The following is a 27622-nucleotide window of genomic DNA, read 5'->3' on the forward strand; positions in this document are numbered from 1 at the left end:
GATGTTTCCAACCCTTTCTTCATGGCAGCGTTAATTGCAATAGCAAAAATGTGGAAGCAACCCAAGCGCCCATTGACGAATGAATAGATAGATAGCACGTGGTATAGACATACAAGGAAATATTATTCAACCTTAAAAAGGAAAGAAATTATGATACATGTTACAACATGGATGAACCTGGAGGATATTAGGCCACGCGAAATATGCCAGTTATAATATGACAGATTCTATGTGGTTCCACCTACATGAAGTACATGGAGTAGTCAAATGCAGGTGACAAAAAGCAGATGGTGGTTTCTGGGAAAGGCGAAGAGGGAATGAGGAGCTATGGCTCACTGGGCTTCAGCTTGGGAAGATGAACATGTTCTGGGGATGGTTGCACAATAATAAAGATGTACTTAATGCTGCCGAACTAAAATGGTCTAAAAAACTGTCTAAATTTTGTGTTAATAGGTAAAAATAAATAAATAAAAAATAGACAAAGAATACCCCTGAGACAAAAAACAATAACATCAAAATACACTGAGTTGGAGTTCCAATTTTACTCAGGATGTGTAAGGCTCCAAGAGTCTGTGTCTCAGCTAATAAACTATTAACTACTGAGTTTTTTCAGAACAAATAAATGAGATAAGAAAAATAAGTAAACTATGCAAATTAAATTTCAGAAAATCAGACCATGGTTGTTCTTATACCTATCAGCAGTGAGAGGAGAAGGTTCCACAGAACAGAGTAAGGAGAATCCAGCTATAAGAACTCTCATAAAAGTAGTATGTGGCCAGCATGACAGCTTTAAACTTTGCAGAGTGCTAGCCACAGAATATATCTGTCCCTGGAGATCAAATTTACTCCACATGCTGAGACATGAAACAAGTCTCATATAACATGTATTAGCTGATCACAGTGATATTAAATAAAGAACCACTAGAATAAAATAGTTCTCATTCCAAAATATTTAGAAATTAATTAACATACTTTGGCTGAAGAATCTTAGAAGAAACTACAAGAGAGAAACCATTTTCAAGTGGATGATAAACAAAACACAACATCCGATTCATGAACTGTAACCAATATATTATTGAGAAGAAAATTTAATTGCATTAAATATTCATTTTAAGAAAGAAACCTAAGTTTTTGTTTTGGGATCTAGACAAAGAAAATTAAGATAGAAGAAATGAAATGATTAAAATTGAAATAAGAACCAGAAAGAGACAGAAAATAAATAATATAGAAACTAATGTTAAAAAAAAGGTTTTTTTAAATAATGGAAAGTACAAATCTTCAACTATGTTGATAAAAATTAAAGGAAAGAATGTGGGAATACTACTACAAATCCTACAGACACTAAAAATAAAAAATGGGACATTATATATATAGTATATAAATAAATTGAATAACTAAAGAAATTGACAAGTTCCTTGATAAAACACCTAAAAGCAACACACAATGAAATAGAAAGTTCAAATAACATGAAATCTATTAAAGAAATTGAATTTGTAAAACCGCTACCAAAGAATCATAGGTTTAAATGGATTCATTGACTAATCTCAAAAATTCAAGAAATAAACCAGGTGTGGGGGCACACACCTGTAATCCCAGCAGTTTGGGAGGCTGAGGCCAGAGGATCGTGAGCTCAAAGCCAGAATGAGCTATTTAGTGAGGCCCTAAACAACTCAGTGAGAGCCTGTCTGTAAACAGAATACAAAAAAAGGCTGGAATTGTGGCTCAAAGGTTAAGTACCGCTGGGTTCAATCCCAGTACCAAAAAAAAAAAAAAAAAGAAAAGAAAAGAAAGAAATAACACCAATTGTGTGTAAACATAAACAGTTTTAGAAAATAAAGGAGGAGAGTAACTTCAACATTTATTTCACTTGGGTAGCATTAGACTCATGAAAACCTAACAAAGATAGAATAAGAAAAGGCAATTAGAGACTATATCCTTCATAAACATAGATTACACATGTCTTAACAAAATATTAGCAAATATAATTGAGCAGCATATCAAAATAATAACACGTTATGTACAGATAGAGACTATCTCAGGAATCATTATTTAAAAAGTTTGAAATCAATCAACATAGCTTACATTAACAAAATAGGAGAATAAAACCATATTATTAACTCTTTAGAGACAAATTGCAAGTGACAGGATTCAACTCTCATTAATGATACGGAAAAATAATCTGAGCAAAATATGGATAAAATGGAACAATTCTAAAAACTTATAGTTAACATCATACTTAAGGTTGAATTATTAAGCTCTGTTCTCCTAAAAAAGAAGGCAAGGTTGTACATTTCACTATTATTATTTCATGACTATTATGGATGTTCTAGTCAGTAGAGTAGGCAATAAGAATAAAAAAAAATAAACATCTTTATAACCAGGTAACATTATTGTGATGATGCAATCTATGAAATCTACAAATAAGTATGCTAAAACAAATAGGTCAATTGGTAAGAATCAATGGATGAAAAATATATGATGTATCTTTATTCTAACAACAATTAATTTAAAAATCCCATTTAGGCATCACTAAACCCAGAAAATATATGGGAATAAATCTTACCAAAGAGATGTGAGCTATCAATCAATCTATGTTTGAATAGGTAGACAGACTTATCACAAAATTATGAAGCATTGTTGAAAATAAAAATTGATGATATATGAAATCAGTATATGCTATCTTTACAAATACACATCACAGATATACATGAATGGGTCTTGTTCACAGACTGGAAGACAATAATGTCATGGTATTAACTTCCTAAATTGGAAGAACCTCTATCAAATTCCTAGGACTTCAAATTTTATATGGAAATTTGATGGGTCTAGAGTAGTATGCACAATCTTTCAAGTGAAAGAGAAGCTGGAGGATGTATATGTAATACGTGATTTCAAAACTTACCACAAAGTTTCAGTAATCAAGATAGTGCAGTGTTGGCATGAAGATAGACAAATGGAGTAATAAAACATATTAAGTCCAGACCTTGACCTATGGTCAGCTCCTTTTTCTGCTAGGATGCCAGGCCCATTCAGTGATAAAAGGAGAATTTTTTTTAAAACAAACCATGCGGAAGCACCTATATGTGACTGTGAAGAAAAATTAAAGCTTAATCCCTTTATCATCCCACATTCACAAATAAATTTGAGATGAATCATTGTCACCTGAACACAAACGTAAAAGTCAGACATTTAAAACTTCTAAAAAAAAAAAAAATAGGAGAATACCTGTGTGAGCTTGATGGACTCAAAACTTCTTGGACAGAACACCAACAATAGTGTCCACAAAAGAATATAATGGTGAATTTAACTTTATCATAATCCAAAATTTCTATTCATCTGCTATCATCTTCCTTAGCTTTGGTTGAGTTTTTATAGTAACAGGCAGAGAACATCCTTGGCATACAGTTAGCACCTTGACCTCATTCCTAACTACCAGTTTTTTAAATGTCCTTTTGGTCAAGATAGGGAAAAATAGGAAAGTACTTTTACTTAAATTGTCTTCTGCTTTTGATAGCACTCACATTCTTTTACCAAGTTAGGGCAAGAGCGTGGAGTTCTCATTCAAGTTCACTTGGGTGCCCTCTAACTCAGTTCCTAGATTTGGTGAAATCTTTCACCTATTTTTTCCCCAACATTGTCAACTTCATGGGTAAAATTATTTGCTAGAGAACCCCATGACATGCCAGTAACTGCTTGACTGGACACATCCAAGAATCTTAAAAGTGTTTGTTTGGAGAAGCATGCAACAACTATAGTAAATTGAAGAGAGTGAAAAGAAAAGTAATGAAGACCATTAAGTGACTCTGAGTATTGACTTATGAAGGGCGATTGAAGATATTAACACAAGCCACATTTCCTTCCTGAATACCAAGTGAATGAGGGGCATTGACAAGGGAGTAACTGCTGATAGAAAAAATACCGAAGGAGGAAAACATCTGTGGGTGCTATCATGGGTCTAATTCCAAGTTTTCAGAAGGAACTTAATGAAGAAATATTTAAACTAAATATGGAGAAAGTACCAGTTGGTGGGAGACCTGAAGCATGGAAAGCTGCTCCTAGAGACAGGGTTGGCTTCACATACCTGAGGTTCTGGGATCAAATAACAATTCAAAGATGCTTATAGCAAAGCATCCCACAGAGACCCAAGCATGTATTCTCTTGCAATGTTTTTTTTTTTTTCCAAAGGGGCTATGAGTACAGAATAAAAATGTTATTTAAAAAAAAATTTTGCAATGAGCAATGTCACCAAAAAATGTGTTTTTGTCTCTAAAATCAAAATCAATCACCTTGAGGGATGCCAATCAATTAATTTTTAGTAGAGTAAATACTAAACTACTGATTAATTGCCTTATGTATAAAATAGACATAACAGATCGTATCATATACGTGATTTTATAGAGAGATATTATATGCCCACAAGTAATATAATTTGTTGTGTTGGTGCATACAGAGACAGTTCCAGGGTCTCTTGCATTCAGTAGCCAAAGGATTAAAAAAAAAAAAAAAACTTTTAGTGGAAAAAGAAAAGGCTGCAGTTATATCTATGGGTAAACCTGAATGTTATTAAGACAGGAATGACCCTACTTTTCTTGTCCCATGGGGAAGGATTCACATGCATGCACCATGATATCTGTGGGGACCATGAAAGGTCAGATCAATGAAAGATTTGAACTGAAGTAAATAAAGCCTGTGCCTGAGCTGTGCCTGAGCTTTTGTGGACTGCATTTGCTGTCTTCTACCCACTATTTGTCTAATGAATGGTGAGGTTCTTGATGACTATTATACACACACACACACACACACACACACACACACACACACACATACACACACACACCTCCAAGGCCACATACTGACTAAACACTGTTTCTCTGATTTGATTATAGCTTGAGTGTGTCCCCCCAGTATTTAATGTGTTGGAAGGTAGTCCTTATTGCAATCATGTGAGAGATGTTGGGACCTTTAAAAGGTGGAGCCTAGAGGAAGTCATTAGGTCATTGGGGTATCTCCTCATAAGGGATTATGAGGTCCTAGTCCCTCTTTGACTTCCTATTTGGCCATTCGATCTCTTCTTCCCACACATGTTTCTGCCATTGTCATTTACTAGGGGGAAGATATAGTCAAGGGAGTCCCTTGCCAGAGTCTATGGTATACTTGTGAAGGCTTTGAGCCTCCAAAACTGTGAGCTAAATAAACTAATTTTCTTTATAAAGTTCGCTTGCCTCATTACAGTCATGTAAAATTCACCAATGCAACCATCACCTCTTTTCTGGAATGGCAATGTCCAATAGCCCAACCAGTGGCCATATTTCTAAAACTTACCTCCTGTGATAGATTTTTTTGGCAGAATGATTAGAATGAACAGAACTCTTTGGAAAATTGAATCTATTTATATTTTCTTCATGTAGTGTGCATTCCTGCCTCCTGCTTTTCCTCTTATTTGAATTTCCTTCCTTTGATCCCACTTTGCTTTCATAGCTGATAGAGTTTCCTTTTCCTCTCTCTGTAACTTTTATTAATTTAGAATGTTTCGTTACCTTACATTAAGCTACATATAACAGACACTGTATGAATTTCTGGGGATCTAAATTCTATCGAGATGAGGTTCCTGCCTTCTAGGGACAAACACTAATGCCCACAGATAGCAGGGTCTCCTGCATTATCAACATCTCCCACAAAGCCTAGACCAACCCATCATCGCCCCCCAGAGTCTAAGGTTTATAGTGGGGTTCACTCTGATGTTGTGCAGTCTATGGTTTGGACACATGACTAATACATATTCACCATTAGAATAGCATACATAGTATTTTAGTATTTTTGGCTGCCCTAAAAATCCTCTGTGCTCTGCCTTTTTATTCTTTTCTCCCTCACAATGTGCAAGAGATAGATATTTTTCTATCTCTGGTTTCATGTTTTTTTTTTTTTTTTTCAAATAGCAACCTAGATCTGGTGTAATTTTTTTCCCATGGTCAGAATAACAAGTCCAGGAACCAAGAGGCTAAGGTCATGATTAAACCTAATAACCCACTCACAATTATTTTGTTTGTTATACTTGAAAATCAGAACTCCTCTGGTTTAAAGTTTCAACTGTGTTGCCTTACAATCTTAAAGGACTCCTCCGTCTCCCATAGAATTCAGTGAATGTATTTTCTTTACTGAAACATAGAGAATGATTTGTTTTCTTGACTCAACCCTATTAAGTGAACAGAGAAATTAAAAATTTGTTCTCTGTCCTCTCCATCCCCCTTCTCTGCTCTGTTTTCAACCTAGCACTTAACCAATTTGTAGCTCACTTATTTATATACTTACTAGGACATTTATTTATGTATGCTTCACAAAAGCACGGTTTGGTCCCTTTTAATTTTTTTTTTTTTTGCTTCTGTAGAGCTAATGCCCAGACCGTTGCCTGTCTACTGCAAACACTCAGTAATAATTGTTAAATAAATGAATCGAGATGGATGTACATTTTTAGGTGCATGGTGGGTGGTGGTGATTAGGTTTCCAAATTAATCCATGATTTGAACACAGTTTAAGTCAAGTTTCAAATGTAGTCTTTCAATGAATTTAAGAAGCTGATATTAAGATTCACAAAGAAGAATAAAGAGGATGAACCAGCAAATCATTTAGAAGATGTGGGAGATATAATGTGTCCTTCCATATAGCAAGACTAATTATTATACCATATTAATAAAATTATGGTAATAATCTAGGAATAGATAAAATAGTGAGATAGAAATAAACCAATGTACATATGAAAATGTGGTAGAGCTAACAGGTGAGTCTAACAAATTGATAAAGAAATGTTTCACTATTCAATTGGCAGTGCATCAAAAATTTTTTAAAAAGTCTTTCGTAAGTGGAAAATGAAATTAGTTCCCTACTTCATACCATGAACAAAGTTTAGTTCCAATTGAATAGGTGAATAGAATGTAAAAAAAATTCTAAACTATAAATCATTTAGAAAGAAATATAAAAGTATCATTATGAATTAAGATAGGGCAATATTTATTAACTGAGAGAAAATAAAACAACAGAAAGAAACATTTTTATAAATCGAATGACATTTACATTAACTATTTCCCTATGATAATAGACAAAAGAAATTTAATGTGAACAAAAATATTTACAGATTGGACACTCACTACCAATAGAAGAGCAATGTTAAAAGTTTGAAATTTTACATTGACAAGGACATGGGAAAGTTGAAAAACCTTATTCCTTGCTGATGGAAGTGCTTCATAAGTTTGTAAAACTATTTGAAGAATAATTTGGCACTGTCTATTAAGACTGATACTGCCTAACCCCTAGTTTCACTAACTAAAAACCTCTAGTGCAAGCACAAGTGGCGATGTGTACAAGAACATCCAGACAGTGTTGCTTGTTAAACAGAAAAGCAAAAAAGACCTAAATACACACCAATGGAAGACTTGATAGATTGTGTCATACAGACAGCATGCTTTAAAGCTACTGAAATGAATGAACTAAACATTCATATAGGGACATAATTAAATCCCATAAACATAATGTGGGATGAAGAAAGCAATTTGTGGGAAAATGGATACAAGATGACACTTTTATAGGTACTGAAAATTCACACACAACTGTGTATATTGTTTATGGATATTTACATACATAGTAACAAATGAGAATGGTTATATCAGGTGGAGAAGGGATGGTATAGAAGAGAAGTACAATGAGGGCTTCAATTGTATTTGTAACATTTGTTTCTTAAAAGTAATAACATGAAATATGTGACAAAATGTTGACACTCCTTAATTTTGGGAGTTGGATCTATATGTGTTGATTACACTCAGTCTTTGTTCTTTCTTTCCCATATTGCATAATAAAAAATATACTTACCACAAAATGGTATCATTATTTTCCATTTCCCCCTGAAGCATTTCAATCTAATTCTTATCTCTTCATAGCATTTAAAATACTTCTAGAACCTCCTCTTTGTCTGTGCTTCATCCCTTCTTGTCTGTTCTCATTAGAATGCCGTACTCCATGGTGGCCAAGTGAGTCAATTGGGGAAATCGACAAATGTTAATGTGGTTATGAAAAAAACCTGCAGTGGTGCTGTATTAACAGGCACCTTCCAGAAAGTCTCCTCTGAAGTACTTTAATCATTGTGTTCATTTGTAAATATGCAAAACAAAGGTTAAGGAATGAAAACATGAAGTATAAATTGACATCGTCTTTCATTCTTTCATTGGGTGTGCTTTGTTGAACTATAGTTCTCTCTCTCTCTCTCTCTCTCTCTCTCTCTCATTTATTCCTTACCTCTGCTGAAGAAGGGGCCCCTTGCAAACCTTTCTTTGAGATCACTTTCAGTGAGAATCAAGAAGGCTTAGGAATAGCTGGAACTTTGCTCTCTCCTTTGAGTGTATACCAAATCATGTATTTATTTGCAACCAATATGAAGGCAAGGTGCAGAAAACTCTAGTTTTGCTTACCTCCCCCCCGTTCAAAGTAGAAAGGTGCTCCAAAGTAGAAAGTAGAGTTACCTTCCAGATTCTATTTCTAATGGCCGCTTTCCAATTAGGAATTTTAAACAGCTATTTAATTGCACAATGTATTTTTCTTGTCCTTTCTGGAAAAAAAAAATATTCTCCCAAAAAGAAAAGTTTTCATTTGCTTTAATCATAGGAAGCCTACAACGATACAAAGGTTCTGAAGATATTTTATGTCTAGCATTAAAAATAATTTTGCCTCTTAAACTACAATAATTCTCCTCACATAAAACCTTAAATATAGCAAAATGAAGTAAAAAATCTTCAATAGAAAGAGTTTTGCAGTGTTAATATTTTGGTGCATTTTCTTTCATATTAGTATGTTTTTCTAATATAACATTGCCCATTTTATATGTATACTTATGCATATATATATATATATATATATATATATTCATAAGCATTCATAATTCTGGTCATTTAAAACCTCCATTTTTTTCTTTATGAAGGTAATACAAGTTAATTGTCAAAATATAAAAAAATAAAAATGCAAAAACCAAATGAAATTCATTCATTCATCTGCCAAAAAAAGATAAACATCTAAGTGATGTTTTTTTAAATATTCATGTGCAGTCTCTTTTTGGAAAGTGTGTGGTGTGTGTGTGTGTGTGTGTGTGTGTGTGTGTGTGTGTATACCTTGTTTGTTAGAAGAATAGAGTTGCATATGCTAATTTCTATGCATTAACAGGAGCAGTTGTAGTTCCTAGACAGAAGACATATAAAAAATGCTTTAATAACAGATAATATCTGCCTTTGGGAGGTTTCAGACTCATTTCCAATTAAAAAAATTCTCAATGACTCATTATTCCAAATGGGTTTCTTTGATTAACGGCTTTTAATTAAAAATCAATATTGCATTTAGAAAAAAAAATCACAGCACAAAATGTATCAAAGTGTATGCAGAAAAAAGCAAATCTCTCTTGTGTATAGACTTTTTTAGTCCCTTTCCTCACAAGTGACCACTGTGGCCAACTCTCCAAAATGTTTTCACCACATAATAGAACAACTATGAATAATTATCCAGTGACAACCCTACATATATTATTATCCATTTACTATGTGGATATATGTTAGTGCTTTTGATAATCTTTTCTGTCTTTCTACTTTTTACAAATGGAAGGATGTTGTATATGTTGTATACTACCTTGATTACTACCTTTGTAGATTTAAAAATATCACTTCATAAATATCAATCTCCTTTTCTTGCATGGCCAGATACAAGTATAACTACTTATTTGCCTTGTGCCCTAACAGTGAACTCATATGAGACTCATATTTTGGATCCATATTTTACTATGATGAGCTACATAACGGTGAACAACCTAACAGGCTAAATTGTGAGATGAAGAATTACTAGGTCAACAAGTATGCCCATTTTCCATTTGTGTATACTGACAAATGGGTCTCCAAACTACTTACAATTTACCATCCCTGTGAGAGAATGGCCTCTCCTTTACACCAGCTCATATAACCCTGTATCCGGAAGCATTCTCAATGTTTGCTAATATCTTTCGGGCAAACTAGTTTTTCATGTTCAAAGATGAATCTTAAAAGTATATCTAATTAAGAGTGATGTCCACTGTCTTTCGTCTGTTTATCACTCTTAATTTCTTTGTGAATGTTTGTTCATATGTTCTATTTTTGAAAGGTTGACAATTTTTCATTGTTTCTTAAAAATTCTTTAAAAATTAGGATAATTTGCTACAATAGTTTTTTGTTTGTTTGTTTGTTCATTTGTTTGTTTTAAGAGTTGATTGCCTTATTACTTTGCCTGTGGAAACTTTTCATTTGTGAACATTGTTTACTATGTATACAACTTCACAAATCTTTTTTATTTATGTTATCAGCTAATGGGCCTCTTTTGGGTTACAAAAAAGTCTTTGTGGCATCAGGGTTATTTTTAAATTTCTCATTTTTTTTTTCTTCTGTGGCTATAGTTTTTTTTTTTTTTTAAATCACCTTAATTTTTAATACATCTGAATTTGGTTTAAAGAATGAGGTGATGATTTAGATTTATTTTTTCTATATGGCTAGCATATACTTCAACATTATTGGAAGCTATTCATCTTTTAACCACTGATAAAAAGCCATTTTAATGACTCTATTTGATGGCTTAAAGCAAAGCAGACTTATCCTCTTACAGTTCTAGAAGTCAGATGTCTAGAATGGGTTATGAGCCCTGGGTTCCTTCTGGAGTTTCTAGAGTAGAACCCATTCCCTTGCATGTTCTAGCTTCTAGAGGCTATCCACACACCTTGACTTGCAGCCGCAGTGTTCCTACCTCTGATTTCCATCCCCACACATCCTCTTCTCACTCGGATTCCCTTGCTGCCTTCTTTCCTTTATAAGGACCTCTGTAAATACAGTGAGTCCCTCTGAATAATCCAAAATATTTCCTCAACTCAAGATTCTTTAATTTGACCATATCTGTTTACCAAGGATCAAGTCTCTTTTACCTTGTAAGTTAGCAGCATATGCATGGAAATTGTGCATATATGATATATTACATATATACAGGAACACGAGCAGGAATCAGGATATGAGCCTCTGAAGCGGGGTTCATTAGGTAGGAAACTAATGTCCATCAACTGGAAGGGTGACAATCTCAAGGTGTGTGGTGGGGAGGGATGGAGGGAGCTCAGTAGGGATTTAATGTTTATCTTTATTCTATTTATTTTAAAAGAGATCCGAAGCAAAATGATAAAATGTTCACATTCTCTAAATCTATATAATACTCTCTAGGTATTATATTCCTTTCAATACTCTGTTTTAGTCATCTTTTTTTTTGCTTCTGTGACAAAGGGACCTGACCAGAACTACTATGGAGGAGGAACAGTTTATAGGAAGGCTCACGGTTTCAGAGGTCTTAGTCGATGGAAGGCCGGCTCCATTCCTCAGGGCTCGACATGAGGCAAAACCTCATGGTGGAAGAGTGTGGCAGAGGGAAGCAGCTCACATGATGATCAGCAAGCAGAGAGAGAGAGAGAGGTCTCCACTTGCCAGATACAAATATACACCCCAAAGCCACGCCCCAATTTAAAACCATAACAACATCTATATTTGAAACAGTTCAGACAGTATTTGAAATAGTTCTCTATTGTAAACTATTAGTGAATAATGATTCCCCCTAAAGAATGGGAGTACAAATATCTCAAGATCCTAATTTCAATATACACATATGTATATTATATACATATGTGTATATATATAAATATACATATATATATATATATATATTATATGTTGAAGTGTTATTGATAAATTCTATGGTGGTTCTATTTTTCATTTTTACAGAAAACTTTATACTGTTGGGATGCAAGGGCATTTCAGTATGTATACATCAACATGTATAATATATTGCATCAAATGAATCAGGATCAACCTCACATAATTGCCTCAATAGAGGCAGAAAAGCATTGGACAAAAATCCAACTTTCTTTTATAATAAAAATAAATAAATAGAAAAAAAAGCAAATTAACATAATATAAGCCATATAGGAAAGCACCACAGCCAACATCAGGCTCCGTAGTGGAAAACTTGAAGATCTAAGATCTACAACAAGGTTGTGATATCACTTCTATTCCATTTAATACTGTAATTTCTAGCTAGAACAATTAGGCAAGAAAAAGATAATTAGGTAATAATAATAATAATAAACTTAAAGAAATAAAATTATTCCTTTATAGACAACATGATCTTATATGTAGAAAACCCTAAGGATTCCATTAAAAAAATGTAAGAAATGACTTATGAATTCAGTAAAGTTGAAGGATGTAAAAGACAGATACCAAAATTAATTGCATTCTAAGTACCAACCACAACTGAAAGGGAAATTAAGAAAAACAATTCTACTTATAAATAACATCAAAATGCTTAGGAACTTACCCAAGGAGGTACAAACTTTTTCATCAAAAAGCAATAAGCACTAAATAAGTTAAATGAAACATAACAAATGAAAAAACATTTTTTGTTCATAGACTGGAAAAATTAATACTGTAAAAATGACCATACTACCCAAAGACATACCCAGATCCAGTGTAATTCCTTTCAAAATTCCAAAGATGTTTTTTATAGAAATGGAAAAAATAATCCTAAAATTCATATGGAACCATAAAGGGCCCCTAATAACCCAACTGATGTTGAGAAAAACAAAGTTGGAAGTGTCACATTCCCTGACTTCAGTATATATTACAAGGAAACAGTACACATTCACTCTTCCAAAACATTTTTTCCAGAAATGAGTTTATTTTTTTGTTGTTGTTTATTTTTGGTTTGTTTTAATTGATCCTTTTCGGTTTTTGTTATTTTATATTTCCATAATTTATACTATGTTTATTATTGTGCTTCTAGTCTATGAGTTTAGTCTTTCTTTTTGTGTTTTTGTTTTACTTGGGAATTTGAGCTATATCCTCTGCTCACAAACTTCCAGTAATATTTTCTATGCATCAACCTGTTCACTTCCCTGTCAAGTATCATTTTATCGGTATTCCTCAAGCTTAAGTATATTCAAGTCTAAATGTATTCCCTAATTTTAATTTTCTTAAGACTTCTTGGTTCCTGAATTATTCATAAGTGCATCTTTAAGGTTGTGAATACATTGAAGACTGCTTATCTTTTGGCTCTTTTCAATTTTTGCCTCATTTGCACTTTATGGACTTCATTTTTTTTGGTCATTTCACATTAATTATCTTTGAGAACGATCAAATATAAGAATAAATGACTCATAATTACCTGCTTTGAAAGAATTCCACAGTCTAAGTAAATTACAAACACTAGAGGTTTATTTGGCTGAGAGTTCTGGAGGTTGGGGGAGTCAAAAGCTGTGGGTCTTTGTAATGTGACCTATCACATGTGGTGCAAAGAGGAGATCAGGTCAAACTCATCCTTTCTTGAGGAACCCACTTCAGAGATAAAGGCATTAATCCATTCCTGGGGACTGAGCCCTGAAGACTAATCATTTTTTTTTTTTTTAGAGAGAGAGAGAGAGAGAGAATTTTTTAATGTTTATTTGTCAGTTTGCTGTGGACACAACATCTTTATTTTATTTTTATGTGGTGCTGAGGATCAAACCCAGCCCCCCTGCGCATGCTAGGAGAGCGCGCTACCTCTTGAGCCTCATCCCCAGCCCCTAATCACTTCTTAAAGATCCCACTTCTTCATACTGTCCAAATGTCAATGAAATTTCACCCTGAGTTTCAGAGGGGACATTCAAACCATAGGGGTAGGTAGTAGTTAGCAATGAGAAGTGAAATGTGAACCAATAACACGGCAAGGTCACAGGGTTTCTTTGAATTGCCTTTAATGAGCCATCAAATAACTGTAGAATAACAGGTATACTAACCCTGAGAACAAACATGTGGAAACAAAGGTGACTAATTAAGAAATATATCAAGAAAGAAAGATCAATGGTGCTAACTCCTGACAGGGTCTGCTGAGGTCACGGTGAAGTTCAGAATAATGGCCCTAGGATTTCTAAATGTATTTTGAAAGGGATATTTCATTACTAGCCCAGGTGCACACTAAGATGAAGTCTGCCAGGTCACTGAAGCCAGCACTTGCATTAACATAGGATTGATTTGTAATGAAGCCCCTCTGGAATAAGATGGTCATCATGAATGTTCTGGGGAGGACCGACTAGGGTCAAAACTCCCCTGACAGACATGAAGAAGGAGTTAAACATCTGATTGATAAAGACAGCAGAAAGTGTCACTGAGATCTCCTGGTAAACATCAGATATTAATAAATCAGGAAGTGGCATCATTTTGTTTGACATTCTTTGCTCAGAGATGATCCTCTCTTTTTCTCTTGAGAGTGGTCTTTGCTTGATCCTTACTTTACTTACACTCATAATGAAATTCTCTTGCTTGACATTTTGTGCCTGACCTTAAACTTTCTTCTATCAGGACACAAGAACTGAGGTTTGGAGCTTCAGCTCCTCACACTCCTGTGACAATAGGACAATAGGACTTCAACACTCTTATTTAAATAGATTCAAATTTCCATCCATGATGCTCCTTTTTGCCTAAAGTACTTTCTTTAATGGTCTTTGCAGTATAACATGGTTTGTTAGCATTTGAGTGTCAAAAAGAAAAAAAAATGAATCTCTATTTCATCTTTATTTTTAAAGGTTGGTTGATTTTGTTGCTGTTTTTCAGTAAAGATGGTGTTCCATCAGCCTCTTGTTGTCATACGTCCTGATGAGAAGTCTACTGTTAAGTTTATCTTTATTTTTCTGTGTATAATTCTGTTCCACTCCAGCTCCCTTTAAGGTTTGCTTTTTTCCTTTTCATTTTCAACAGTTTCAGTAATGGATCATTTCAATAAATGGAGAAAAGGCATTTGACTAAATACAGCACCTTTACATGTTCAAAACACTAGAAAAACTAGGGATAACGGGAACATATCTCAACATCATAAAGGCTATCTATGCTAAAAATCAGGCCAACATCATTCTAAATAGAGAAAAATTAAAGGCATTCCCTCTAAAAACTGGAACAAGGTAGGGATGCCCTCTTTCACCACTTCTATTCAACATGGCTCTTGAAACACTGGCCAGAGCAACTAGGCAGACGAAAGAAATTAAAGGGATATGTATAGAAAAAGAAAAACTTAAATTAGCACTATTTGCTGATGATATGATTCTATACCTAGAAGACCCAAAAAGCTCCACCAGAAAACTTCTAGAACTAGTAGGGATATGCAAAGTAGCAGGATATAAAATCAACACCCATAAATCAAAGGCATTTCTGTATATCAGTGACAAATCCTCTGAAAAGGAAATGAGGAAAACTATTTACAATAACCTCAAAAAAATAAGATACTTGGGAATCAATGAAAGAGGTGAAAAATCCATACAATGAAAACTACAGAACCCTAAAGAAAGAAATCAAAGAAGACTTTAGAAGATGGAAAGATCTACCTTGCTCTTGGATCGGCCGAATTAATATTATCAAAATGACCATACTACCAAAAGCAGATTTAATGCAATTCCGATCAAAATCCCAATGGCATTCCTCATAGAAATAGAAAAAGCAATCATGAATTCATCTGGATCATTTTCTGCTACGTCTTTTAGTCCTGTGGCTTCTGACAGTTATTCTTTCAATGTGTCCAATACCACAACACTTTTAGATAGGACTATTTGTACCAGTTTGAGAAGGCAAAGTTAGTATACTAGGTATGAATTGTTTTAAGAGAAGCCCCCTAGAGAAGAGAGAAGGATAATAGTCATGGTCTGTTTTTTTAAAAATATATATTCTCAAAATAAAAATTTAAAAATTACTATTTATTGAATGTTTACAAATTTCCAGTGTAAGAAATTTACAAGGACTGAGTTGCCTGAGAGATGATGAAAAGTTATGTCGACAAAGTTGTGGACCTGACCCATTTATCATAAAAAGAGAACCAACGGATGATCATTCATAATTATTAACTTATTGAAGAAGGAATGATGGGGTAATTTGTGAAAATTAACAGCAGTAGGTTTGGAGATTTTTGTTTTGTCTTGAGGGGTGTGCGTGTGTGTTTTTTGTTGATTTATCTTTCTCAAGAGTATGTGCTTGTCGTTGAATTATAAGGATGTTTCAAGGTGTATGATATATGATCTTTCTCGTCATCCACTTGGCAATCCACATATTATGTAAGTCCCTATCATGATTAATTTGGGCTGGATTGGATTATGTTATATGAAATCATTCATTATGAATGTGTCTGTGAGGATGTTTCCAGAAAAAAATAATGGCATGGGGAAGAGCCACTTGGATGGTCAGGTACCATCCAGTTGTCTAGGAACCTGAATGAAACAGAAAGGAAAAAGGAAGGAGAATCAATCTCTCCCCCCAAACCCTTACCTCTCTCTGTTCCTTCTTTTGCCATCTTGAACATCAGACTCTAAATTCTTTGACATTTTGACTCTAGAACTTGTACCAGTGACCCTCCCGGGGCTCCCAGGCCTTCAACCTTGGACTAAGGGCTGCAAACCTCAGGCTACAGACTCCTGAGGCTCCCAACTTCTTGGACTGAACCACTCTATCAGATTACAGCCGGCCACTGTTGAATTTTTCAGCCTCAGAGATTGTGTGAGCTAATCTAGTAAATCCCCTCGTATATATTTTATCAGTCCTGTTTTTATGTAGAGCACAATTATAGTCCCCTGGCTAAGCAGTGCCCCCAAGGCCCCAAATAGAGCAGAAATGCTGAGACTGGATTAAGGCTGCACACCTATGATTACTTGCCTTCCTGCCCTTTATCTTAGCTTGCAAACTGACCTCCGGAAGTCCATACCAGATCCTCACCTTTGGTGTGACATTTGTATATATATAATTGCTGACCTTTTCATCCACCCTGTTGTTGGATTATAAGTTTTGCCTTTTTTCCACAATGAGACTGAAAAGACATAAATTGATTCCTTTGAGTCATATGGATGGTGAGCTGTGGAACTAATAGAGAAACTCTGGTCTTTGGATTTTGAAAAACCACAAACTTTCCACTATAATACGTTGCCCATCATTTAAGTAGCACTGATTTTTGTTCTTCTATGCTGTGATATCTGGTAGCTCAGATTCCCTGGCGAGTTCAGAGCCAGCGTTTTCTTCCTTGGGGAACACGCCTTCAAGTAGAAACTAAACGATCCACAGTAAAACATGGCTCTTGCTGTGGAATCTTCACAGATGAAGGCCCTTCTCTGACCCATGAGTCTGACCCCTGCAGACCATGCTGCCTATCCTCAGGCCAAGGCTGAGCTGAAAAGTGCTCTCTAGAATTCACTCCCACCCTCAGCCCTGTCCAAATTCAGAAGCACATTGCCTGCCCAGAAATTAGGTGCAGCTGTGCTTTATGTCCTCTGTATGGACCAATTAGCTCAATCATGGAAGCTCATGGACAAAGGAGACCAAATACATAGATTCAATACCTGGGAAGGCAAATTAGTGCCATGAGGAAAACTGGCCCCTAAGTTTTAGAACAGTGGTTCTCCAAGTGTGGTCCCCAGACCAATAGCATCAACATTTCTGGGAACTCATGCAGTTAGATTCTTGGATTCTAACCCAGACCTGCTAATCAGACATTCTAGGGGTTGAAACCCAGCAAATCTGAGTTTTACTAAGGGCTCCATGTGAATCTGAAACTTGCTCAAGTTGGACAACTATTGATTGGTTTTGAATATTTTGCAATAGCACTTGGTTATTCAAATGCTGTTTTCTATTATGGTGTACACGTCAACACCACATTGCTTTAATTTAAAAAATATAATAATTTTCATTCACCCAAAGGAAGGGGAATCCACTCACACTAATAGGAGGCCATCTTAGCCCAGTGTTAATTTCTTGGGAGGTGAACAGTTTTATACAGTCATAAAGTCGTCCCAGAATGGCAAATTACTGTTCCGGCTTATTTCAAAAATTGTTGGAAGGGCCTGAGAATTTGTCACCAATTGCCTTCTGGAACACAGACCTAGATATAAGAATAAGCAGCAGAGGGAGTTGCGGTCCATTCTGAGAAGGATCCCACCCCTATAAGACCAACAGAGTCAGCACCATGTCCCTGCTGTGGGTTCTGAACTTCCAGTGAGAGCCATCCTGTGGCACACCCACAGAAGTTCCTCTTTGGAAGAGACAAAAGACTAGCTGTGTGCCTGGCTCTTGTCACCGGTGGAGCTGACAGCTTTATGTCCTCTGTGGAGGGAGGAGCCGAAAGGAAGTGTCCTGAGAGTGCATCTATGTGACAGGGAGGAAAGATGGATATTTTTATAGAGGAAGAAATGCACTGAACAAGGGAAATTAGACAGAAAGACCATAAAGGTCTCGGGCTGGCAAAACCAATTAGTAGATGTTTACAAAAGATAACCCCTGAGGTCAGATTGGATTTGCTTTGATGCTGATACCCTGGGGTTTGAAAAATGGATTAGCATCCTCCACACTGTAGTGCAATGGAAAAACACCCAAGCCTGGCTTCTACTGGAGACTCCAGCCAGCTGTGTGCCCTTGGGCAGGTGACTTAAAGGGTCTCAGGCATCCCTTTCCTCATCTGCTAAAGGATAGTATTATATGAGATCACATTGAAGGTCCCTTCCAACTCCGACATGCCTGGAAATTCTCTTTGACTTCTGGATATTTGGGGAACATATACAGGTCTTTGTAGTTTATAATTTGGCCAAGTTTTTTTTTTTTTTTTAATTTTAGAGTCTATGGTTTTCCTTTACTTAATTTGAAGGGAAAGAGAATTTCTCCTCTTTTCGACTTCTGGTTTACCTCAGTTACTTTGAAACAGAAGTCACTTGAACAGAAATGAGAACAAAAGTCCAGAAAATGACTCTAGGGGGGCCCTGGGAGTGGAGGGGAGCTCCCAGCTGTCAGATGAGGTCTGCCTTAATGTGAACCATGGGCTCAAGAGCTAAGAACTAGAAGTTATGATGTCAGATCCAAATAGGCCCAAGTAAAATTATAGGATGGTTTTGTTTGGAAGTTTTGTGTGTGTGCTCATGGATGTTCTTATTGAAATTGCCATAGGAAAAAATGTCGGAATATCCAGGGAGGCTAAGTGGATTCTGCAGGGAGCAAAGAAGAACAGGGAATTGTCACTGCACATCCCTCTGTAAAAAGTTGAAGTCCAGGTAAAGAAGGGTAAGTAAACTGGCCAGAAGTCCACAGAAGTGAAGTTAGAACCTGACTCTAAAGTCTGAGTAAAGAGAAAGAGGGCTGGGGTATAACTCAGTGATAGAGCAATTGTCTAGCATTTCAGGGCCCTGAGTTCAATCCCCCAAAATTGTATATATATATATAAAAGACTATGGGACTATGGCTGTGACTACTTCTACTATTAAAATCAGCATCTTCCATTGATTTAGTAAGATGCAAGCAATGATGTGCTAGAGCCAGATTTCATACCCAGGCAGTCTGCCCCCAAAAGTTGGGCTTTTTTTTTTAATGTGTGTGTGTATGTGTGGCACCATTGATTTAACTCCTCCTCTTATGTTCCAGTCAATGACATAGTGACACTAGTCATTTTAATTTATGCTATCAACAAACGTGGAGAAATAGTTATTCTCAATGCAGAATTTCAGATTTCCGTAAGTGAATGTGTAGAAATATGTAAAGAGAAAAACAGCCCTGCTCTGCGGTTTTTGCTAACTTCCCTCGTGAAAATACTCACCCTATGGCCCGTTTCAAGCTGACAGTGTTATAGCATTGAGTGTCCAGATAGGACATGGTTGATCTTCAGGAACATGGTTGATCTTCAGGAACGGGTGAATATTGATTCCATAGCATCCCTGGTTCTTATGCCCACATTAAAGATGAAGACCTAGAGGTCCAAAGAGAGTAACTTAAGTAAGATGCAAGCAAGGATGTGCTTCAGACAGATTTCATACCCAGGTAGTCTGCCCCCCAAAGTTGAGCTCTTTTGTATGTGTATATGTATGGCACTAGGGATTGAATCCAGGGGAGCTCTACCACTGAACAAAAACTTCAGCCATTTTTATTTTGTTCTTATTTATTTATTTATTTTAATTTTTAGACAGCATGTCTCACTAAGTTGCCCAGGCTGGCCTTGAATTTGCAAGTTACTGGGATTACAGGCATTTGCCATTGCACCTGGCAAAACTTGGACTCTTAATCAAGATACTTCCTCCACTCAGTCTGTATGAAGTTCCATTCTAAGTCTATGATTTTATCAATTTGTTCTCAGAGTCTACAGACTCTGGGTATAAGACAGAACTTGCAGTCCCCAGGACCTCCCATCTTCCATTCCAATCCCTACCTCTGTTGTCATCAGGGTGTCCAGTTGAGATCCAGGTCCGGAGCAAAGAATCGAGCAAGTAAACACACAAGTAAAAGACAAAGTACAGATTTATTGAAGATAAAGGTGGAAATAGCATTCCATAAGGTAGAGCACCTGGGCCAAGCGAGAAAGAGAAGCTTAAGGCCCCAGAGTCTGGAAATTAGTGTGAGCCATGAGGCATTCTCTTTCCTGTATGGACCAGATTGAAGACTTTACCCATTTGCTCCTATGGGTTACCTTATGATACCTGATTAGAATATTGTCCAATGTTCCCCCATTGGTTTCTTAAAAAAAAAAAAAAAAAACTAATTAGAATACTTACCCACTTTAACAAAATTGGTCGTTTTTAGAATACTGAATCTGGGGTGGGAGTTGCTACGGTTATAGGACTTTTCATAAACGGTGACGTGATGATTGCTCTCTCTGTCTTGTCCTCCAGTTACATCTTTCTTATATCCTGCCTCTGCCATCTTGCCATCCCTGAACTCCTACCTAACACCTTGACTGATTTTCTGTGTTTCTGTTTGTCTAGAATTCTCTTCTCCTCTCACATGAAAAAATGTTCTCATATCTGGGACCTCTAACCAAGTTGAGAAGATTCTGTTTTCTTTAATATTATTTATCAGTGAGTCAAAGATCATTTGATTAATGTTCTTAGATGGGAAGGAGAGGTTATAAAAAAATAGAGATTGAAAACAGAAGTTTGTAACTACTTCCAAAAAAAAAAAAATGCTTCTATTTCTCACTCTTGCCTCTCAATTAATGGAAAACTTTTGCAGTGGATTTGCTGCCTTCTGTCCTATGAAATTATGTTTCCTGAAGCATTAGGGAGCTGCTTCTGATTTGGAGGGAATGTCATGGTACAGCCAGAGTTGTGGGAAAGAGAAAATCTTTTCTGCACCAGATGCTCCTGTTACAGTCCCAGCTCCAAAGAAAAGATCCAATTTTTCCATCTCAGTCTTTTCAAATGGCAAGAAGGAAGAGTAATACCTGCCCTGCTAGTCTCTTGAGATTGTTCAGTGGATCTATCTGAAAGCGCTTAGAAAACTATCAAACATTATAGAAACAGAAAGTGGTTACATCCATCACAGAAGACCACCAACTGAAGGAATGAATGAATTTGCCAAAAGTCACAGAATCCTTTGGAAACAATCAAACTAAATTTCTGGGCATATAATTCTTCCCAGAACTCCAGAGAGGTCAGTTTCATGATATGTGGAAGATATCCTATATATTAAAATGTCTAGGCCTGTCTATATGCATATATTGAGGCATTATAAAGAAATTCATTGCTGGAAACCATAAAAGTCAAAAATTGCAACTTATGTCAATCATGTAAAATCATGATGAAGTTTTTAAAGATGGATTATTTTTATTTAAATCTCAAAAGTCATTAAGATATCGATGTATAAACATCCATTAATCATATAATACTCTTTAATTTTCTTTAAAAGGAAACAAACTTAACAGCAAAACATTTCAGTCAGGACTGGAATTATAAAAAGTACAGTTATTACTTCTGGACATTTATTCTGAGATTTGTCCTTTAAAAAAGATGTATTTTATGTTGTTTTTGCTAAAAAAGGAAAAACAATATTATAATGGAAAACTCATTGTGTAAGATTCAATATTTTTATTACTAACCTATTTTGCATAATTGTATTGTCTCATGACTACTTATTTAAATTCTTCTTAATATTGGGTAAAAATCATAAAATATGTATCATTGCATAGCTCATAATAGACCAATCCGTCTCACACTGTTCTGGTGTTTTTTAAGCTATTAATGATTTCTAAGTGTCAATCAAATTGGTAAAAGGTTATTTATAGGCTATTTAAAATCTCTTGGGGAGGGGGCGGGGGTTGTGGCTCGGTGGTAGAGCGCTTGCCTAGCTTGAATGAGGCACTGGGTTCAATTCTCGACACTACATATAAATAAATAAAATAAAGGTCCATCAACAACTAAAGAATATTTAAAAAAATCTCTTACCTGGAACATAAATGAAACAAATCAACAAAACATAGCAAAATTATGTTGATGACTCATAAATCACTCAAAATTAATAAAAACAGCTAAAAGTGGGGAAAGAGAAGTAAATAAAACAGGATTTTATCATTAGGAAGGAAGACTTAGGATATGATAAAATTATAATAATGTACATTAATTATAATTAAGTTCTATTGGCAGATTTTAAAGAAGCCTTGATGATAAAGTAAATAGAAATTTCCAAAATATGTCAAATGAATCATCAACTGATATTTTTAATTGAAGTTAAAATAGTTCTGGTTTATGCCACAATTTTTAAAAGCTTACTTGAAAAACAGAAGTGATTACTTTTAGATTTGAAGAAAATATTCTAGAGTGTAGTTTGTCAAACAGAATTCTGAGCCCTACCTCAAAACTTTCTGATTCAGTAGGCCTGGGGCGGGGCCCCATGTATGCATTACTAACAAATTCCTAGGGAATGCTGATGCTGCTAGTCCAGAGACCACACTTTGAGAACTGCTGCTCTGAAGTTAACTAACTTGATCCCAGTGTTTACAGGCTCCCCCCAGAGCCCCATCCAGATGCAGGAACTACATTCCAACTGCATCATCCTGTGGCTCCCACTGCTATGGGTTTGTCTGCAAGGATCTCAGTACTTTGCAACTTAAGCCTTGCTAATGAAGAGGAGCTCTTCTATACACTACTGTGCAAAAGAAAAATATACATTTGCTAATTAGCTCTAATTGGACGGACTTGTTAGCAATAAAATCTGCCAGGAGGTTCAAAGAACATTTGACATTTCTCATTCTCTCTCTCTCTCTCTCTCTCTCTCTCTCTCTCTCTCTCTCTGTCTCCCCTCCCCCCCCATACAGGCAATTTGGGAATCAGAGAGAGGAGGAAAACTAGCTCAAAGAAAGTCATTAAAATTAGAATCAGAAAATAAGCTAAACTGCACAAATTGCTTAAATCATTTAATCTAAATAATTAGCAAAATATCTTAAGATAATTGTATGTCTTCCTTATAAATCACATATTATGTTTTACTGTGTGTAAAGCATATTTAACCATCAAAAGCTTACCAGTGCTTACTATGTGCCAGACGTTGTCTGAGGTGTTTTAAAGATAAAAACTCATTTAATTCTCTCAATTGCCCTATGAAGGTGGCAATCTTTTTCTCCCCTTTTAAATAAGGAAGAAACTCTGTAGCACAGAGAAGTTAAGTAAACTGACAGTCACACAGGCAGTAAAGGACTATCTGGGGATTTGAACCGAAGCAACTTTGTAACCAGGCTCTGAAGATTACATATTGGCTCAGGTTATTATACTTTTGTTAGTTAAAAACTTGGCTGTACTTTGTACCCAGCAGAGAAGATTCTAAAGAGGGATAATATCGAATCTTTCCCAATCAATGAAAATCTTTAGGTATACTCCAGTCAGGGGTATATTTCATAAGTGCCCCCAAGGGATTCCAAGATACAGCCAAGATTGTGAACAACTCTGCTTCCCTCCAGATTTGCTGTTCTTTATGAAAGCGATTGAGATGACAGAATCACTAGAGGCCATCCTATTCACTACACGGAGGGCAGCACTTGAGAAGAATGGGTGCTTTTCCACAGGAGAATCGCTCCAAAAACATCAGAATCAAAAAAGAATTAGGTGAAATTATAGCCAGACATCAAGTTAATCCATGCATGGTTCCTCAGCATATTGTTGACAAAAGTTCTTTGCACTTTTGACTTCACTCTTCTTAAGCTGTATTTATATACTCAATTATTTATTTTACTTTGAGACCAAGTCTTCCTAAGTTGATAAGTCTGGCCTTACTTGTGATCTTCCTGTCCCAATTTCATGAGTCTCTGCAATTACAGGTGTGCCCCACCACATCTGATGTATGCTTTATTTCGTGTTCATTTTTGTTTTGTAAAAGAAAAAATAATTTATCACACCCAATTTTATTTATTCATTCATTTGGAGTTTCTAGGTTCTGACTTATACCCTCTCGCTTAGACTCTGGGACCTTCTGTATTTACCTAGCCAGAGAAGGCTCAATCTGCAGGCAGCATATTTCAAGGGAAATTTATGACATCTGATGGTGTGGCCAGTCTGGCACAGATTTGAGACACACATCTAGAAAGAACAGAGGATGAATACTGTTCTAAGGAAATGGCTGGGCCTCAGGGTACACATAGTTTCTCTTTGAAAAGTCCCTCCCATGTCCGTTAAGAGTCCAATGGCGCCAGACCATCGTTAAAACAAAAGTAACCGCAAGGCTTTAATACCAATTAAATGAGATTAAAGAGGAAATTATTATTAAGAATTAAGTAGAAAAAAATAGTAATGATAATAGTGTAGTATTGGCACAAATTAGCAGTCGGTAGTAATTGCTGGAAATGAGGACAGAATCTGCTGGGGTGATATCAGTGGCTGCTTGTCATCTCATGTAGACTTCCGCAGGAACAATTTGCCGTATTTATGATCAAAGGAAATGAGGTACATGGGAACTAAGGACCTTTTCTCTAGCACATCCTATTTGTGGGGGGCAGAACCAAGACTTGAACCCAGCTCTGACACTAAGCCAGGATCAGGTACAGCTTGCAGAGCCCAATACAAAATGAAAAGGTGAGGGGTCTTTGCTCAAAAGTTACTTGAAATTTTGAAATAGCAACCACAGAGCATGAAACCAAACAGAGACCCTTTTTCAGCATGGAGCTCTGAGTTAATGTGCAGGCCACAGGTTCACAAAGCCTGCTCTGCTCAAAATCCCGGCTGCTTAAAGTGCAGTTCAGAGTCTACAGCCTGAGCATCCCCTGAAAGCTAATTAGACATGCAGAATCTCTGAGAAGCCACCGTTGGAGACCCTGGTGAAGACTCACGTTCTGCTACTTGAGCATCCCCCAACATGTCTCTGTTGTTGGGAACACAGCCTACCACACCGGCTCTGAAGATTTACGGCGTGAATTTGGTCCTTAGGGTCCTATAGTCGATGGGTATGTTCCACTGGATTTCTACACTTGACACCCAAGAGGATTTGCTTATGTTCAGTTTGAGGATGTTGGTGATGCTGAAGATGCTTGACATAATTTGGTCAGAAAATGGATTTGAGGATGTCAAATCGAAATAACAGTTTGCACAGGGGGATTGAAAGATACCAAATCAAATGAAAGCCTAAAGCGGGGAATGTGGATGCTATGATGATGACAGACACAGATCTTCTAGAAGCTGAAGTTGGGAAAAGAGGAGATTAAGAAATTGGTCTTTGATTACGAGTATAGATCTTATAGCCCTAGGAGCAGAAGACTTGACTGGAAGTCTACAGCCATAGCAAAAGCCATTCCGACAATAATAGACCAAACTGCAGCTGGCATACCCAGTACAGTTCTGCTTACTGCACTTCAAGAAAAATCTGAGAGTGGAAAAAGGACCAAAGAAAGGCTAAAGGGTGAGTGAACGGTTCTGCAGTATGAATACTGTATGACTATTTTGACTCTAGTCTGAAAAGAGAAAGGAATTATCCAAAACTACATGGAACAATGGAAGTTCCTTTGAGTTTGAAAGTAAGCATTTTAGGACAAACAAAAGGAAATTCAACTTTGGACGTGTGGAAACTCATCCCTAAATGTGAACTGGCTTCTATTGATTCATGGATAACAGGTCCATAATAGATTGTTGGAAACTAGATATCTGAACATCAAGGAAGACCGTCATATTCTCTTACAATGCCTCTATTGGTCCGTCTCAAATGGAATTGGTTGGGAAAAGGTATAAAAGGTCTAATATAAACTCTTGTTTGGTTATCTCTTAAAAGTCAGTTTTATTTACGGGCCTTTATGGGCATGTCTTGGCCTTGTTTATTCTGGTGCCAGCACTGTCTGCTTGTTTGATTTGTTGACATCTGAGTTTATTTACTTGTAAACCACATGCAGTTTACATCTTCTTTAACCACTCTCTCCCTTGGCCAGGTAGAATTCCAATTATCCTTGACATCCATCTGACAGGGCCCATCTCTTCTCACCTTTCATAGTCAGTATACTCAGCAAATATTTATTGAGTCCTTATCACGGGCAAAGCATTGTTCTGGATAATTGGGGAGAAGAATAAGCAATAATTGCTTTATTCAATAAACATCTACTGAACACAATCTGAAGAAGAAGGAAGGAAGGAAAGAAAGAAAGAAAGAAAAAACAGGCAGAATCTAAGGCCCCACTCCAAACCTACTGATCAGAGTCTACTTCTTGCATCTGTACTTCTGAACTGAGGCAATCAGTCCAGTAGACCAGTAGACCAGGTATTTGTGTACAAATTGAACTGGGAGGAGTAGCACATTGACATTTGCACCCTCTCACCTTGGATTTGCCTCCATTTAATGGATTTTTTTCACTGCACTAATATTACATCCATCACCACTTCAGGATGCAAATATGTTCACTTTTTTTCTTTCTGCACATAACCGCATGCTTTCATTAGCACCATGAGAAGGAAGTCTCCTGTCCCCACTAGGTAAGTCCTTCTTCCTCCCCACTGACCATTCTCCACTGGTGCAGATTTGGTGGTTGCCCCCGGAGAGCTACAGAGGCAGACAGGCCCACTGCTCTTGCTGCTGCAGATCAATAATAAATCCCCAAGTGAGGCTCATCTAAGTAGCTCTTTTTGTTTCTGCTTAGAGCCCAGAATGTTATTCCCAAAGCAGGATCTTACGCTGGTGTTTTGGGGATTGCAGGCTCCTGATCTACCCTTGCCTAACATATACTGCTAAGGCCCCCTTGCAGATACCTCTTTTTCCATCAAATAGTGATCTATGGGGTCCTTGGGTATGATTCCCATGGGATTATTTTGGACCACCACAATCCATGAGCACAATTCTGATATCACTGAATCTCCAAAGTTCGTTATCTGGATCCATTTCCTCCCTGGACAGGCAGAATAATGGCTTCCAAAGATGTCCATGTCCTGAGCCCCAAAAGCTGTGATTATGTTACACAATATGGCAAAAGGGATTTTGAAGATATAAATCAATTAAAGACCTCAAGATGGAGAGGTTGTCCTGTATTGTAATCATAAGTGTCCTCATAGAGAGGAAAGTAGGCAGGCCCAGCAGAGAAGGAGTAAAGAAGGAAGTGGAGGTTGAGTTAATACGGCCATGAACCAAGGAATATGGGCAACCTTTAGAAGCCGAGAAAGGAAAGCCAGAAGGATCCTCTGATCTGATAACCCATTTTAGACTTTTGACCTCCAGAGTAAGAAAATCTGTGTTGCTTTGTTACTAACTCTGTTAAAGCCACAATAGAAAATATAGCTCCTATGCAAATAAATGCATCTGTACTTCTGAACTGAGGCAATCAGTCCAGT

At 36.4% G+C, this 27622-nt stretch overlaps 1 pseudogene; it reads left to right on the top strand.

Annotated features, from left to right (window-relative positions):
• The window catches only part of LOC143410548 (uncharacterized), a 52412-nt pseudogene extending 26729 nt beyond the window's left edge, over positions 1–25683 (top strand).
• The last annotated feature ends 1939 nt before the right edge of the window (positions 25684–27622 follow it).

The sequence above is a fragment of the Callospermophilus lateralis genome, chromosome 11, assembly GCF_048772815.1.
Source record: "Callospermophilus lateralis isolate mCalLat2 chromosome 11, mCalLat2.hap1, whole genome shotgun sequence".
Lineage (NCBI taxonomy): Eukaryota > Metazoa > Chordata > Mammalia > Rodentia > Sciuridae > Callospermophilus > Callospermophilus lateralis.